We start from the raw sequence: 14715 nt of genomic DNA, 5'->3' as shown, positions 1-14715 counted from the left end.
AAATCTGAGAAAGGATCTTAGGATCTGGCCTAAGCTTTGGGCAAGTTTCTTAGCTGGTTTATATTTCCCCATAAATCGTCAGACTACTTTATTACCTGACCCTTAAAAACCCCAAGTGTACTTATCAGGCATCAGCAATTCAATGAAGGTGCTGTGATCTGTACACACACACATTAAACTGCCCCAACTCCTCATGTTGGAGAAGTACAACATTACATATGCACTCTGAGCTAACATGCATGCTGATAATGATGCAGAAATTATCAAAATAATCAAATGCCATATAGGGTTACTGGCTGAGAGGCTCATGTCGACTGGACTTGGTTTATTTTTCTTTACAGATAGTGCCTGGTGCTATAACACAAACATGGAAAGAACTGAACTTCATGACCTGAAAAAGCACATTCTTCTGCACCTCCATGTTTGTTTACTCTGGAATGGAATATCTAGGCTATGGGTGATCTTTTACCTTTCAGCACAAAGAAGATATACCATCTATGTAGGTACTTAGATGGTCCTCAGTACCAGAACATCCATTCACAATATATTTTTCCTGTCTCTAACCTCACTGTATTATGACCAACAGTGACCCAAGAGCCTCTTAATGTCAACTGGCAAGGGAGTGCAATGGGCAATGCAGGGATCTCTTGGGTCGAATATGTACCAAAGAATGGTATGTAAGGTCTCAAATAAAAACCGGCATCACACTGTGAAGTGTATGTACATAAATTGTTTAAGGAGTTATGTATATACACTGAAAATATGTTCTTAAAGTCTGTCTCAAGGCACAGGTCACTGGTAAAGGTAAAAAACAGGTTTCTTGTCAGACAAGAGATCTAGCTCTACCTATGTATTTACATGTAAATTGAGTATTGTCTCATTCACAATGGATTTCCCATCACCAGTCTGAACTGAAGGCAAATGAAAGATGGGGAAAGACTCTAAGGGCTAGTCTACCGTACAATCATTACAGCAGCATAATTACTCCACCTCCCTGAGTGGCAGAAGCTATGTCAGTGGGAGAGCATCTCCCACCGACACAGCATTGTCCACACCGGCACTTAGGTTGGTGTAACTTATGTCATAAGTTATATCAAAATAAGCACTAGTGTAGACCTGCCCTCTCTCAGGAAGAGTAGCACAGCAGAGGGGAGAGAACCCTGTCTGCAGATGCACATCAAAGGTTTGCTTGACTATCTGGGGGGCAGAGAAGACACATTGGCACCCTTGACTGGGGGACTAAAAGGACAGCAGTTTTGCTTCATGAAAAAGGGGTCTCAATCAGGCTTGATCGAACACACTGAAGAGAATTTTGGACGCTATAGACTTCTTTAGACAGGATGTTAACCTGTTAGTTAAATGGAGTCTTTAGAAAGGGTGTTATGATTTAATTTTATATGTAACCATTTGTTTCCAATATTCTTATCCACTTTCACTTGAATCACTGTTCTTTGATAATAAACTTATTCTTGTTTTCACTACAAACATACCTCAGTGCTGTGGTGGTAAGCAAAATGATGATCCAGAGTTGAATCTTACGAGCTAGGGAACAACAGGCTAGTGTATGCTATTCTTTTGAGAACAACAGGCTGGGTAATTCTGTGAGTGTTCAGTGGACAGGGGGTTGGATGCTGCAGGAAATGCTCCGAGGGGATTTGTGTATGCATCTCAATACCTGCACAGAGAGAGTGAGGCCTGCAGAGGCAGGGAAGGCAGTGCTTGTGCTGCCAAACACAGTTGGTTTTAGGGAACTGATCCACAGCAGGCATAGACATGACCACTTCACAAGGGTACGTGGTGGTGAAGTGCCTCACAACCCTGGGAACCTCTCTCTCTCTCTGGGTTTTATACAGCCAACCATTGAGACTCCTTCATAAAAGTGATGGCCTTAATTCTCAGGTTTCCTAAGACCAGAAGGCTCATTTGGCCTTCTTTCCTTCACCAAAGTATCCAAGCACCTTACAAACATTCATAGCTTTCCTGTGAGCTACAGAAATTATCATCCCTATTTTGCAGCTAAGGGATGACTGAATGACTTGTTTAAGACCGCACAGGAAGTCTGTAACTGAGGGGGAAATTGAACCCACTAATCCTAGTGCCAATGTGCTATCCACTACATTATTCTTCCTCCATGCTTTAGCAGTGTTAAGGTGTCTTAAAGCAGGTAGAAATCTTAAGGCTCCTTCTCCCTCCCTTTTCTACACTACTTGAGTGGTGAAAAGGTGCCTTATTAGGCCTGATTCTCAGTTAGTCTCTGTGCTAATTATAGAGCAGGCTGCAATGATTAAGGATTCATAATAATTTCCCCTCTTACCCCCTCGTCATTTGCTCTTAAGTTTTGGAAACTTTCATCTCTTGGACTGAAATTTTCCATGCTTGGGGGCTCTCTCCAATGATAGATTTGTTCTGAAGGCTTGAAGGAAAAGAGGATCAGTTGTTCTTAAGCATAAGGAGAGTGGGGAAAAAAGATACACTTTTCCCATTGCAAAATAAAGTAAAAATAAAATAAAAATTCATGCATTCATTTATTGAACACCTGTATGGTCAAAAAGGACTTAGAAATAACCCTTCCTGAAAATAATAAAATACTACCTAGCTAGGTAGATTCATCTGTAGATTCAAAGCACTTTACAAAGAAGGTATCAGTAATTTCAGTTTACAGACAAGGACACTGAAAACAGAAGCCATTTGCCTAAAGTAATCCAGTGGGTTTGTAATAGAGGTAGAACTAGAAGCCAAATCTCCTGAGTTCTAGTCCAGTGTATTAACCACTGGGCCACGCTGACTAATTACCTCGGAGAAAAATGACAGCTCCATGATATACATGGGTATTCCCTTCACACTGTCCCTGCACAGATATTCCATACCCTTAACACTTCCTGTATGCAGCCTTTCAGGCCACATGTGCCCTGATGAGCAAGCAGCAGGATATGGGCCAAAATGCATGACTATGTTTTAATATATATGATACCAAAAGAGTTGAGTAATTTGACAGCACAATTCTGTACTAGCCAGCTGCTTGAAAACAATAGCTCTAATATCTGACAACCCTAAAACGGGAGAGGTTATCCGCTGCTAGGACAGCTGCATGTAATTTCAAGAGCAACCTGGTCTCATTCTAAATGTATCAAAACATTAATAAACCTTTTCTCTGCTGCTGGATGCAGCATGATCCGTGTCAAATTAAAAAATCTCCAACAGGCCAGGAAAATTACAAAAATTAGCAGGAACCTGACAATAATAAGAATAAACATTTGAAGTCAGCTACCAATAAGAATTTGCAGTTACTCTGCTAGTGTTTTCGTTCCAAAAAGCCCTATGATCAGAAATCAGACATTTTGGTCAGCATGTGAGTATAGGCCACAGGAGAACAATAAACTAGAACTGAAATAAGTGGTCATGATTTCTGCTTAACTCAGGCCACTTCCCGAAGTGAATCAAGGACCCCATCCTGTAAACCCTTACACACATGAGTAACTGTAAGGCAAGAAGTTCCTCACGTTCACAGGCAGAAAGTTACTCTTGTGTGATTGTAGGACCAAGGTCATACTTAGTACTGTGCAGTACATCCACATGTGTAGTTTTTAGATCTCCATACAAATGTGTTTAATTTCTTTTTATTTTATGTTTTTCAAAATCAATCTTCAAAGCCCGCACAAAAAACTGCAGTCCACTTTCACAAATTCTTGCTTTAACAGGTTTGCAGAAATATAAACAACAGCACAATCCGGAGCAGAGCTTTTAAACTGATACAAACACAAAAATTAACACAAAAAGCAACAGCAACAAAGCATATAAAATTATGAGAGATGGTTAATACAACATTATATAATACTCTGCCAGGAATATAGCTTTTTATGATCAAAATCCAACCAACAAGAGAAGAAATTAAAAAGCACTCATCACATGTTAAAACATACTTTTGTCATAAGGGGAAATGTGGAAAATATCTCTTTTAACCTGCCAATGTGCAGATGTGATATATGACAAAGACCCAAAATGAGGAAAATTTAAATGTTTCATGGTGGGAAGCTAAAATCCTGGAGATTCCTTTCTTTAGTGTTGATGACTTTTTCCATAGCTGCAGTTTCATGGTTCTTTATTTCTGATTTAAACATTCTCAGCAACAGCAAAATAGAGAAGACTAAATTTGTGTGGACCACAGAAAATTTTGGGAATAGGTGACTTTCCTTGAAAGGAAGTACTCTTGAGAGTTAACCCCATAGAAGAGATTATTAGGGCAGCTTCCTGTTTTAAGAGACCATTCAAATTACCATCATATTTAGTAATACAAGTCTGCTTCACATTTATCAGATTAGATGATCAACTCCATTGAGCAATCAATAATTGTTAGTGTCTTGATTGGTATTTTAGGACACATTCCACCGTTAAAGGGAATGTGCAGAAAACATACCATTGTCTTGGTGGAAACTTAAGAGGATTTTTCTGAAATAAGAAATGTCATGATTCTAATACAGGAACTCAAGTTTGGCAATTCAACAAGATGGAAATCAAAATACAACCCCCCCCCTGAACTGCAAACCTTTCTATTTCTCTTTTTTAAAATAGCAATTCAGTGAAACTTTATCTCTTTCGCCCTAGTAACCTTACTAAACACTCTTTTATTAGCATGACTCAGTTGGGTGGCTGTCAGCTGGTCAAGTTATTTTTACTGCAATGAGCATTTCACTGGTGGAAAAAGAATGCAACTCTCTCCATGCAAAGCATGTCAATAGGCTCTGTAATGAAGGAAAGTATCATTGAAAAGTTAGCTGTATTGTATCCACCAATCAAAAACAATGACCAAAAGGATCTGACTATGCCCTGGAGTCCAAGGGTACTTCATTAGCATTCAACACTTTAAGGTTACAATATAACCAAGGTCACATGCTTGAGTGGACAGAGCCTGAGTTTTCAAATCCCACCCCTGAGAAAGGAAATGCAGCTCACTACATACACTAAACCTGCAGGCGGGAGTTGGTTAATTTCTGTAGGCCTCTCAAATACACTTTCAAACCCATCACAGTATTATTCTGCAGTGCCTCTCCTTACATGCTGGATGCCAAAATGATTTACAGAGTTAAAGAGATACACTGTCAACTTCAAACCCCCACTTTCTGCCTGAAAATCCGTTGCCTGCCATTGTCACAAAGAGGCACCTGAAATGACTATACATGAAAGAGGTTAGAAGGGGGAAAGTGTTTTCTCTATTTGTTGCAGTTTGTTTACTTTGGAGCTTCCAGAGCACTCTGTTTATAGCCATTTTCTCTGTTCCCCATGTACAGTCAGTCATTTCCCCCTATTCTATGTATTCATACAGCATCAGAGGAGAGAAAAACAATTTTTAAAGACAGGAAAATGTGATTGTGAAACCACAGAAACTTGTGGGGAGCCTCAGATGTAGGACTTGAAACTAATTTAAGCTCTTTTTAAAAAAAATATGAGTAGGGTTTCAGTTTGAGCAGGGTGCTTTAAAACAAGAACAAAATGAGAGAGACATTAAGGTAGAAATGGCAGGTTTAATGTCACCCAAGTTGAATAAAATGACAACAAAACCACCCAGACCGTCTCAAAACTTTCTTTTTTTTCAGTTTCTGCTCATTCAAACATTAAAATTTCCTGGAACTTCAGACTTCCTTTTCTCATGCACATTTTACAGGCACAAACACTCTCGGTCACTCACACACACACACACACACACACACTCTGGCATTTATACACACAGCTGCACACTTTCACATATCAACACATGGTCACATACATACACCATCACCCTTCAACACGCTGTCATGTACATGGATGCCCATTCTCATGTGTTGCACTCTCACTTGTACACACATATATATGCTCCCTCCCACACAAATGTGTTCTCCGACACACTCTCCCATCATCGTTTTTTACAAACACACAATTGCTCCTACTGTTATACATAGGCTTCCATTCTCCCCTGATGTTCACACTCATGCCTTCAGCCATCTTTCACAATCACACACATCCTATTTCTCTCTCACAATAGCACACTGAGAGCCCTCCACACAATTACATTCACTCTCACCTACACAAACTCGCTCACTCTGCCTGTGTGGATCTCTCACTATAACACACACAACACCCCGGGTGTATCTCTGACCTTACACCCACACACATCCCTGTGTGTAAAAAGAAAAGGAGTACTTGTGGCACCTTAGAGACTAACAAATTTATTTGAGCATAAGCTTTCGTGAGCTACAGCTCACTTCATCGGATGCAACCGATCTTTTTGCGAATACAGACTAACACTGCTGCTACTCTGAAACCTGTCATCCCTGTGTGTGTGTATCTCTCACAATTACACACGCCTGTGTGTGTGTGTATCTCTCACAATTACACACGCCTGTGTGTGTGTATCTCTCTCACAATTAACACGCCTGTATGTGTTTCTCTCTCTCACACACACCCACCCTCCCCATGTGTATCTCTGACCATTGCACTATACACACCACTGTGTCTCTCTCTCACAGTTACATCCCGTGTGTATCTCACCATTACACACACCTGTGTGTCTCTCTCACAATTACACACATACACCCTCCCCATGTGTATCTCTGACCATTGCACATATACACACCCCCTGTGTCTCTCTTTCTCACAACCATCCAGTATGTCTCTCTCACAATTACACACATACACCCTCCCCATGTGTATCTCTGACCATTGCACATATACACACCCCCTGTGTCTCTCTTTCTCACAACCATCCAGTATGTCTCTCTCACAATTACACACATACACCCTCCCCATGTGTATCTCTGACCATTGCACATATACACACCCCCTGTGTCTCTCTTTCTCACAACCATCCAGTATGTCTCTCTCACAATCACACACACACACACCTCCCTGCGTGTCTCTCACCCCGACGCATACACACGGTTGTAACTCACAGTTACACACCCCGTGTGCCTCTCTCACCATTGCACACACGCACACAGATCCCCGCTCGGCGCCAGCCCCCGCGGGGCATCTCACTCCGCTCTGCGCTCCGCACCCCAGCCCGGGACACCCCCAGCCCCGCAACGCGCCGCGGACCCCACCTGTTCTCGGCCGCCTGGAGCCGGGCCGCGGCGCGGCTCAGCGATCCCCGCGGCTGCCCCGTCTGAGCTCCGCGCCCTGCCCCAGCTGCTGCCTCCACCCACCGCCTCCGCTGCCGGGGGGAAGTGAGTGGGGAGCTCAGCCTGGCTGGCTGGCTGCCTCCCTCCCTGGGCCCCTCCTCCCTCTGGGCAAGGAATCCCCCGCCCCACCCCACCCCACCCCTGCCTGGGGAGACTCAGTAACCTCCCAGCCCCGGGACAGAGTCCCCACTCCGTGGATTTCCTGCGCTTGGCAGCATCATGACTAGAGGTTCACAGTTCCGGAGGAGGCTAGAAAGCAGGGGACGCCTGCTAGGTCTTGCTATAGGATGCCTGCTAGGTCTTGCTATAGGATGCCTGCTAGGTCTTGCTAGGATGCCTTCTAGGTCTTGCTATAGGACGCTAGGTCTTGCTATAGGACGCCTGCTAGGTCTTGCTATAGGATGCCTGCTAGGTCTTGCTAGGATGCCTTCTAGGTCTTGCTATAGGACGCTAGGTCTTGCTATAGGACGCCTGCTAGGTCTTGCTATAGGATGCCTGCTAGGTCTTGCTATAGGACGCTAGGTCTTGCTATAGGACGCCTGCTAGGTCTTGCTATAGGATGCCTGCTAGGTCTTGCTAGGATGCCTTCTAGGTCTTGCTATAGGACGCTAGGTCTTGCTATAGGACGCCTGCTAGGTCTTGCTATAGGATGCCTGCTAGGTCTTGCTATAGGACGCTAGGTCTTGCTATAAGATGCCTGCTAGGTCTTGCTATAGGACGCTAGGTCTTGCTATAGGACGCCTGCTAGGTCTTGCTATAGGACGCTAGGTCTTGCTATAGGATGCCTGCTAGGTCTTGCTATAGGACGCCTGCTAGGTCTTGCTATAGGACGCTAGGTCTTGCTATAGGACGCCTGCTAGGTCTTGCTAGAGAGCCCGGGCAACTTCCCCACTGGAATTCCTAGAGCTGATCTTCTAGCGAAACGGCCCCTCTTGATTTAAAAAGAGTCAGTGGTGGAGACTCCCTCAGGACCCTTGCTAAATTGCTCCTGTCCTCAACTACCGTCACTGTTGAAAATGTACCCTGTGCCTTTGACTTTGCCTGGCTTCAACGTCCAGCCCTTGGCGCCTGATCTCCCTAGCTCTGCTAGAATGAAGAGCCAGTTATTCAATATGTCAGCTTTCAGAGTGGCAGCCGTGTTAGTCTGTATTCACAAAAAGAAAAGGCGTACTTGTGGCACCTGAGAGACTAATAAATTTGTTAGTCTCTAAGGTGCCACAAGGACTCCTTTTCTTTTTATTCAATATGTGTTTCCCATGAAGATATTTACAATCAACTCACCCCTTACCCGTCCCTTTGTTAAGCTAAAAGAAAAGGAGGACTTGTGGCACCTTAGAGACTAACACATTTATTTGAGCACAAGCTTTCGTGAGCTACAGCTCACTTCATCGGATGCATTCAGTGGAAAATACACTGGGGAGATTTTATATACACAGAGAATATGAAACAATGGGTGTTATCATACAGACGGTAACAAGAGTGATTAGGTAAGGTGAGCTATTACCAGCAAGGGGGGGGGACCTTTTGTAGTGATAATCAAGGTGGGCCATTTCCAGCAGTTGATAAGAACGTGTGAGGAACAGTGGGGGGAAGGGGAATAAACATGGGGAAATAGTTTTACTTTGTGTAATGACACATCCATTCCCAGTCTCTATTCAAGCCTAAGTTAATTGTGTCCAATTTGCAAATTAATTCCAATTCAGCAGTCTCTCATTGGAGTCTGTTTTTGAAGTTATTTCCCCATGTTTATTTCCCTCCCCCCCCACTGTTCCTCACACATTCTTGTCTTGCTGGAAATGGTCCACCTTGATTATTACTACAAAAGGTTCTTCTACTCCACCTCCCCGTCGGTAATAGCTCACCTTTCCTGATCACTATTGTTACAGTCTGTATGGTAACACCCATTGTTTCATGTTCTTTGTGTATATAAAATCTCCTCACTGTATTTTCCACTGCAGGCATCCAATGAAGTGAGCTGTAGCTCAGGAAAGCTTATGCTCAAATAAATTTGTTAGTCTCTAAGGTGCCACAAGTACTCCTTTTCCTTTTACGGATACAGACTAACATGGCTGCTACTCTGAAATTTATTAAGCTAAATAGATCGAGCTTCTTGGGTCTATCAGCCGCCCTTAGGCATGATTTCTAATCCTTTAGTCATTCTCCTGGCTTTTCTCTGAACCCTCTACAATTTATCAACATCATCCTTGAATTGTGGACACCCGAATTGGACACAGTATTCCAGCAGCAGTCGCACCAGTGTCAAATACAGAGGTAAAATAACTAGGGCTGTCGATTAATCGCAGTTAGCTCACACGATTAATTCAAAAAAATTAATCGCAATTAAAAACATTAATCGTGATTAATCACAGTTTTAATTTCACTTTTAAACAATAGAATACCAATTGAAAGTTATTAAAAATGTTGGATGTTTTTCTACAATTTCATATATATTGTATTCTGTGTTGTAATTGAAATCAAAGTGAGTATTATTTTTGATTACAAATATTTGCACTCTTAAAATGATAAACAAAAGAAATTGTATTTTTCAATTCACCTCACACAAGTACTGTAGTGCAATCTCTTTGTTATGAAAGTGCAATTTACAAATGTAGATTTTTTTTACATAACTGCCCTCAAAAACAAAACAATGTAAAACTTCAGAGCCTACAAGTCCACTCAGTCCTACTTCTTGTTCAGCCAGTTGCTAAGACAAACAAGCTTGTTTACATTTACAGAAGATAATGCTGCTAGCTTCTTATTACAATGTCACCAGAAAATGAGAACAGGCATTTGCATGACACTTTTGTAGCCGGCATTGCAAGGTATTTACATGCCAGATATGCTAAACATTTGTATGTACCTTCATGTTTCAACCACCATTCCAGAGGACATGCTTCCATGCTGATGACGCTTGTTAAAAAAAATAATGCGTTAATTAAATTTGTGACTGAACTCTTTGGGGGAGAATTGTATGTCCCCTGCTCTATTTTACCAGCATTTTGCCATATATTTCACATTATAGCAGTCTCGGATGATGATCCAGCACATGTTGTTCATTTTAAGAATACTCTCGCTGCAGATTTGACAAACCGCAAAGACGATACCAATGTGAGATTTCTAAAGATAGCTACAGCACTCGACCCAAAGTTTAAGAATCTGAAGTGCCTTCCAAAATCTGAGAGGACAAGTTTAAATCATACTTTCAGAAGTCTTAAAAGAGCAACATTCCTATGCGGAAACTACAGAACCACTGAAAAAGAAAATCAACCTCCTGCTGATGGCATCTGACTCAGATAACGAAAAGGAACATGTGTCGGACTGTACTGTTTTGGATCGTTATTGAGCAGAACCCATCATCAGCGTGGATGTGTGTCCCCTGGAATGGTGGTTGAAGCATGAGGGGACATATGAATCTTTAGTGCATCTAGCATGTAAATATCTTACGACACCAGCTATAACAGTGCCATGAGAACGCCTGTTCTCACTTTCAGGTGACATTGTAAACAAGAAGCGGGCAGCATTATCACCTGCAAATGTAAACAAACTTGTTTGTCTGAGTGATTGGCTGAACAAGAAATAGGACTGAGTGGACTTGCAGGATCTAAAATTTTACATTATTTTCTAATGCATTTTTTGGACATAATTCTATATTTCTAAGTTCAACTTTCATGATAAAGAGATTGCACTACAGGACTTGTATTGTGTGAATTGAAAAATACTATTTATTTTGGTTCTTTGCAGAGCAAATACTTGTAATCAAAAATAAATATAAAGTGAGCACTGTACACTTTGTATTCTGTGTTGTACTTGAAATCAATATATTTAAAAATGCAGCAAACATCCAAAAAATTTAAATAAATGATATTCTATTATTGTTTAACAGTGCAATTAATTGTGATTAATTATTTTAATCGCTTGACAGCCCTCAAAATAACCTCTCTACTCCTACTCAAGATTCCCCTGTTTATGCATTCTAGGATCACATTAGCACTTTTGGCCACAGCATTGGATTGGGAGCTCACCTGCAGCTGATTATCCCAAATCTTTTTAAATTATTAAAAGGATAAAGCTCCCCCCCACCATCCTGTAAGCTAATACATACATTAGCTGTATGAAAACACATATTGTTTGCTTGTACCCAGCATACCAAGTGATCCATATCACTCTATTTCAGTGAGCAGTTCTTCTTATTAATTACCACTCCCCCAATTTTTGTGTCATCTGCAAACTTCATCAGTGATAATTTTATGTTTCCTTCCAGGTCATTAATAAAAATATTAAATAACGTAGGGCCAAGAATTGATTCCTGAAAGACCCCACTAGAAACACAGCCATTTGATGATGATTCCCTGGTTACAATTACATTTTTAGGCCAATCAGTTAGCCAGCTGTTAATCCATGTAATATGCGCCATGTTCATTTTATATCTTTCTGTTTTTTTAAATCAGAATGGCGTGCAGTACAAAGTCAAATGCCTTACAGAAGTCTAAATCTGTTATAACAACACCATTCCTTTGTCGACCAAATTTATAATCTCATAAAAATATCAAATTAGTTTGCCAACATTTATTTTTCATAAACCCATGTTGATTGGCATTAATTACATTACCTTCCCACAATTCTTTATTCATCAAGTCCCTTAGCAGCTGCTCCATTATCTTGCCTATGACTGATGTCAGACTCACAGACCTATAATTACCCAGATCATCCTGATTATCCTTTTTTAAACATTGGCTCAATATTAGCATTCTTCCCATCTTCTCAAAATTCCCCAGTATTCCAAGACTTATTGAAAACCAGCATTAACAGGCCAGTGAGCTCCTCAGCCAACTCTTTTAAAACTCCTGGGTGCAAGTTAGGAGGAGCTAGTGAACAGGAACTGCAAATGGGATTTTTGAGAGGGAGGTTAGAGAGAAAGCATGAAAGCCACATACACTTAATGCTCTGTAAATGTAGTCCAATAACAACCTCCCCAAACCCAAACAATAACAACAAAACAAAGAGCAAACACCCATCCCTCCCCCACTACAAGAATAAAAAAAAATGCAGGCAGAAGTCCATAAGCAGAGGGGAGGCTGCCCAGTTTATTTCACTGAATGCTGCATGTTGGATTACTTACCTTGTGGGCAAGCGGCCTATATGTGCATTTAGTGCAAGCAACTCATGGGCCTCAGAGACCGAGTATGGGCTCTTGAGATCAGAGTGCCTGAACTGGAGGTGCGAAGGGAGATAGAGATGTACACAGATGAGACTGGGGTCCCGTCCCCAGTTTGATGGCCTCTGTGCTGTTGAGGAGGATGGAAGTCTCAGAGAAGGAGAATAGCAAACTGGAGTGGAGGGAAACCATCCCATGATTGGGATCTTCCTTCCAAATGATGCCATAGTGTCCTTTTGCACTGAAGAGATCCCTCAGGGGAGGGAACCTTTGTTATTAAGAAGAGAGAGGTAATAGTAACGGGGAATTCCATTATTAGAAATATACATAGTGGGTTTGTGATGACCAGGAGAACTGCAGGGTGAATTGCTGGGGGTGAAGGTTGTGGATCTCTCAAAACTTGTACATAGGCTTATGTGCAGTTCTGGGAAGGAGTCAATGGTCATGGCACCTAGGTAGGGAAAGGTAGGAGAGAGATCCTGGAGGCCAAATTTAGGTCAGAGATTAAAGTCCAGTCCCTTCATGGGTAGCATTCTCCAAAATGCTTCCAGTTCCGTGTGCAGGGACTGTGAGACCGGCAGAACTGCAGGGTTTCAATGAGTGGATGAGACAATGGTGTTTGGAGGAGGGATTTTGATTTATTAGGAACTGGGAACCTGTTGGGAAGACTATACAGGAAGGCTGGGCTCCACCTAAACCAAAAGAAAACCAGATTGCTGGCATGCAAAATTAAAAAGGTTGTAGAGAAGTTTTTAAACTGGGGGAAAGCCAACTGATGTGGAGGAGAACACAGTTCAGACAGAGCTATCACTTAGGGGAGGATTTATTAAAGGGGATAGTCTACATCCTAGTAAAGAGGAGAGGATAGAAGTTGATAAAGTACAGGTAGGAGCTGAAGAGAAACAGTCAAATGAAAAAGAGTCTGATTCAGTTACATCACATGAAGGCAGACAACTAAATATTGACAAATTTGATAAATGCTTGTATACAAATGCTCAAAGTCTAAAAACTAAGATGGGTGAACTTGAGTGCCTGGTATTCAATGAAGATATTGATATTATGGGCATCACAGAACATCAGAAGGCAGAAAGTTGTGGGAATGATGATAATCAATGGAACACAGTAATACCAGGGTACAAAATACATAGGAATGACAGTGTAGGTCATGCTGGTGAGGGATTGGCAATACATATGTGAAAGCAAACACAGAGTCAAATCTAATAAATGAATCAAATGGTACCACAGAATCTCTATGTACAAAAATGTCATCCTTGAATAATAAAAGTATAGCAGTAGGAATATATTACTGACCACCTGACCAGGGTGATGACAGTGATTATTAGATGCTCAGGGATATTAGAGAGGCTATCAAAGCAGAAACTCCAATAAAATTGGGAGATTTCTACTGTACCCGTATTGACTGGATACATGTCATCTCAGGGCAGGATGCAAAAACAAAATTTCTAGATACCATTAATGGCTGCTTTTTGGAGCAGGTACTCCTGGAATCCACAAGGGGAGAGGCAATTCTTTATTCAGTCCTAAATGGCACAAAGGATCTGGTCCAAGAAGTGAATATAGCTGAACCTCTCAGTAATAGAGACCATAATGCAACTAAATTGCATTGTAGGAGGGCAAACACTAAATAAAGCCACCATAGAAGCATTTAACTTCAAAAAGAGGAACTATACAATGAGGAAGCTAGCTAAATGAAATGGAACAGCCACAAGAGCGAAATGCCTGAAAACTGCATGGAAACTTTTTAAAAACACCATAATATAGGCTCAAACTAAATGTATATCCTACATAACAACAACAATAATAAATAATTAGTAATTAGTAATTTATAATAAATGAAGCAGACCAAAAAACGCCACCATGGCTAAACAACAGAGTAAAAGAAGAAGAGAGAAAAATTTGGAAGACAAATTCTGTTGAGGAAAATAGAAAGGACCATAAACTCTGACAAGTCCAGTGTAAAAGTATAACTAGACAGGTCAAAAAAAAAATTTGAAGAGCAACTAGGAAAAGACAGAAACTCTAATATCAATTCTTTTTAAGTACATCAGAAGCAGAAGCCTGCCAAACAATCCATGGGGATACTGGATGATCAAGGTGCTAAAGGAGCACTCAAGGAAGACAAAAGGCTCTTGAAGAGAAACTAAATTAATTCTTTGCATCAGTCTTCACTGCAGAGGATATGAGGGAGATTCCCTGAGCAATTTTTACTTGACAGATCTGAAGAACTGTCCCAGACTGAGATGTCAACAGAGGAAGAGTTGCAACAAACTGATAAATTAAATAGTAAAAAGTCACCTGGATCAGATGGTATTTACCCAAGAATTCTGAAGAAACTCAGATATGAAATTGCAGAACTACTGACTGTGATGAGTAACCTATCACTTAAAT

The 14715-nt window shown here is 41.3% G+C and overlaps 1 protein-coding gene across 3 annotated transcripts in view; it reads right to left on the bottom strand.

Moving 5' to 3' along the window:
* Positions 1-7261, bottom strand: part of PRKCQ (protein kinase C theta) — a 96585-nt gene extending 89324 nt beyond the window's left edge. For 2 of the 3 annotated variants that reach the window (XM_038386868.2, XM_038386866.2), the window contains exon 1: positions 7074-7244. The gene's annotated coding sequence lies outside the window, so the exon portion shown is untranslated. Of the gene's footprint in view, positions 1-7073 lie in introns of all 3 variants that reach the window. The other variant, XM_038386867.1, reaches the window with a different exon arrangement.
* Positions 7262-14715: the final 7454 nt, after the last annotated feature.

This window comes from Dermochelys coriacea, chromosome 1, assembly GCF_009764565.3.
Source record: "Dermochelys coriacea isolate rDerCor1 chromosome 1, rDerCor1.pri.v4, whole genome shotgun sequence".
NCBI classification, from domain to species: Eukaryota; Metazoa; Chordata; order Testudines; family Dermochelyidae; genus Dermochelys; species Dermochelys coriacea.
Note: the sequence above shows the minus strand (reverse complement) of the source record. Positions and strands in the feature narration are given on the sequence as shown.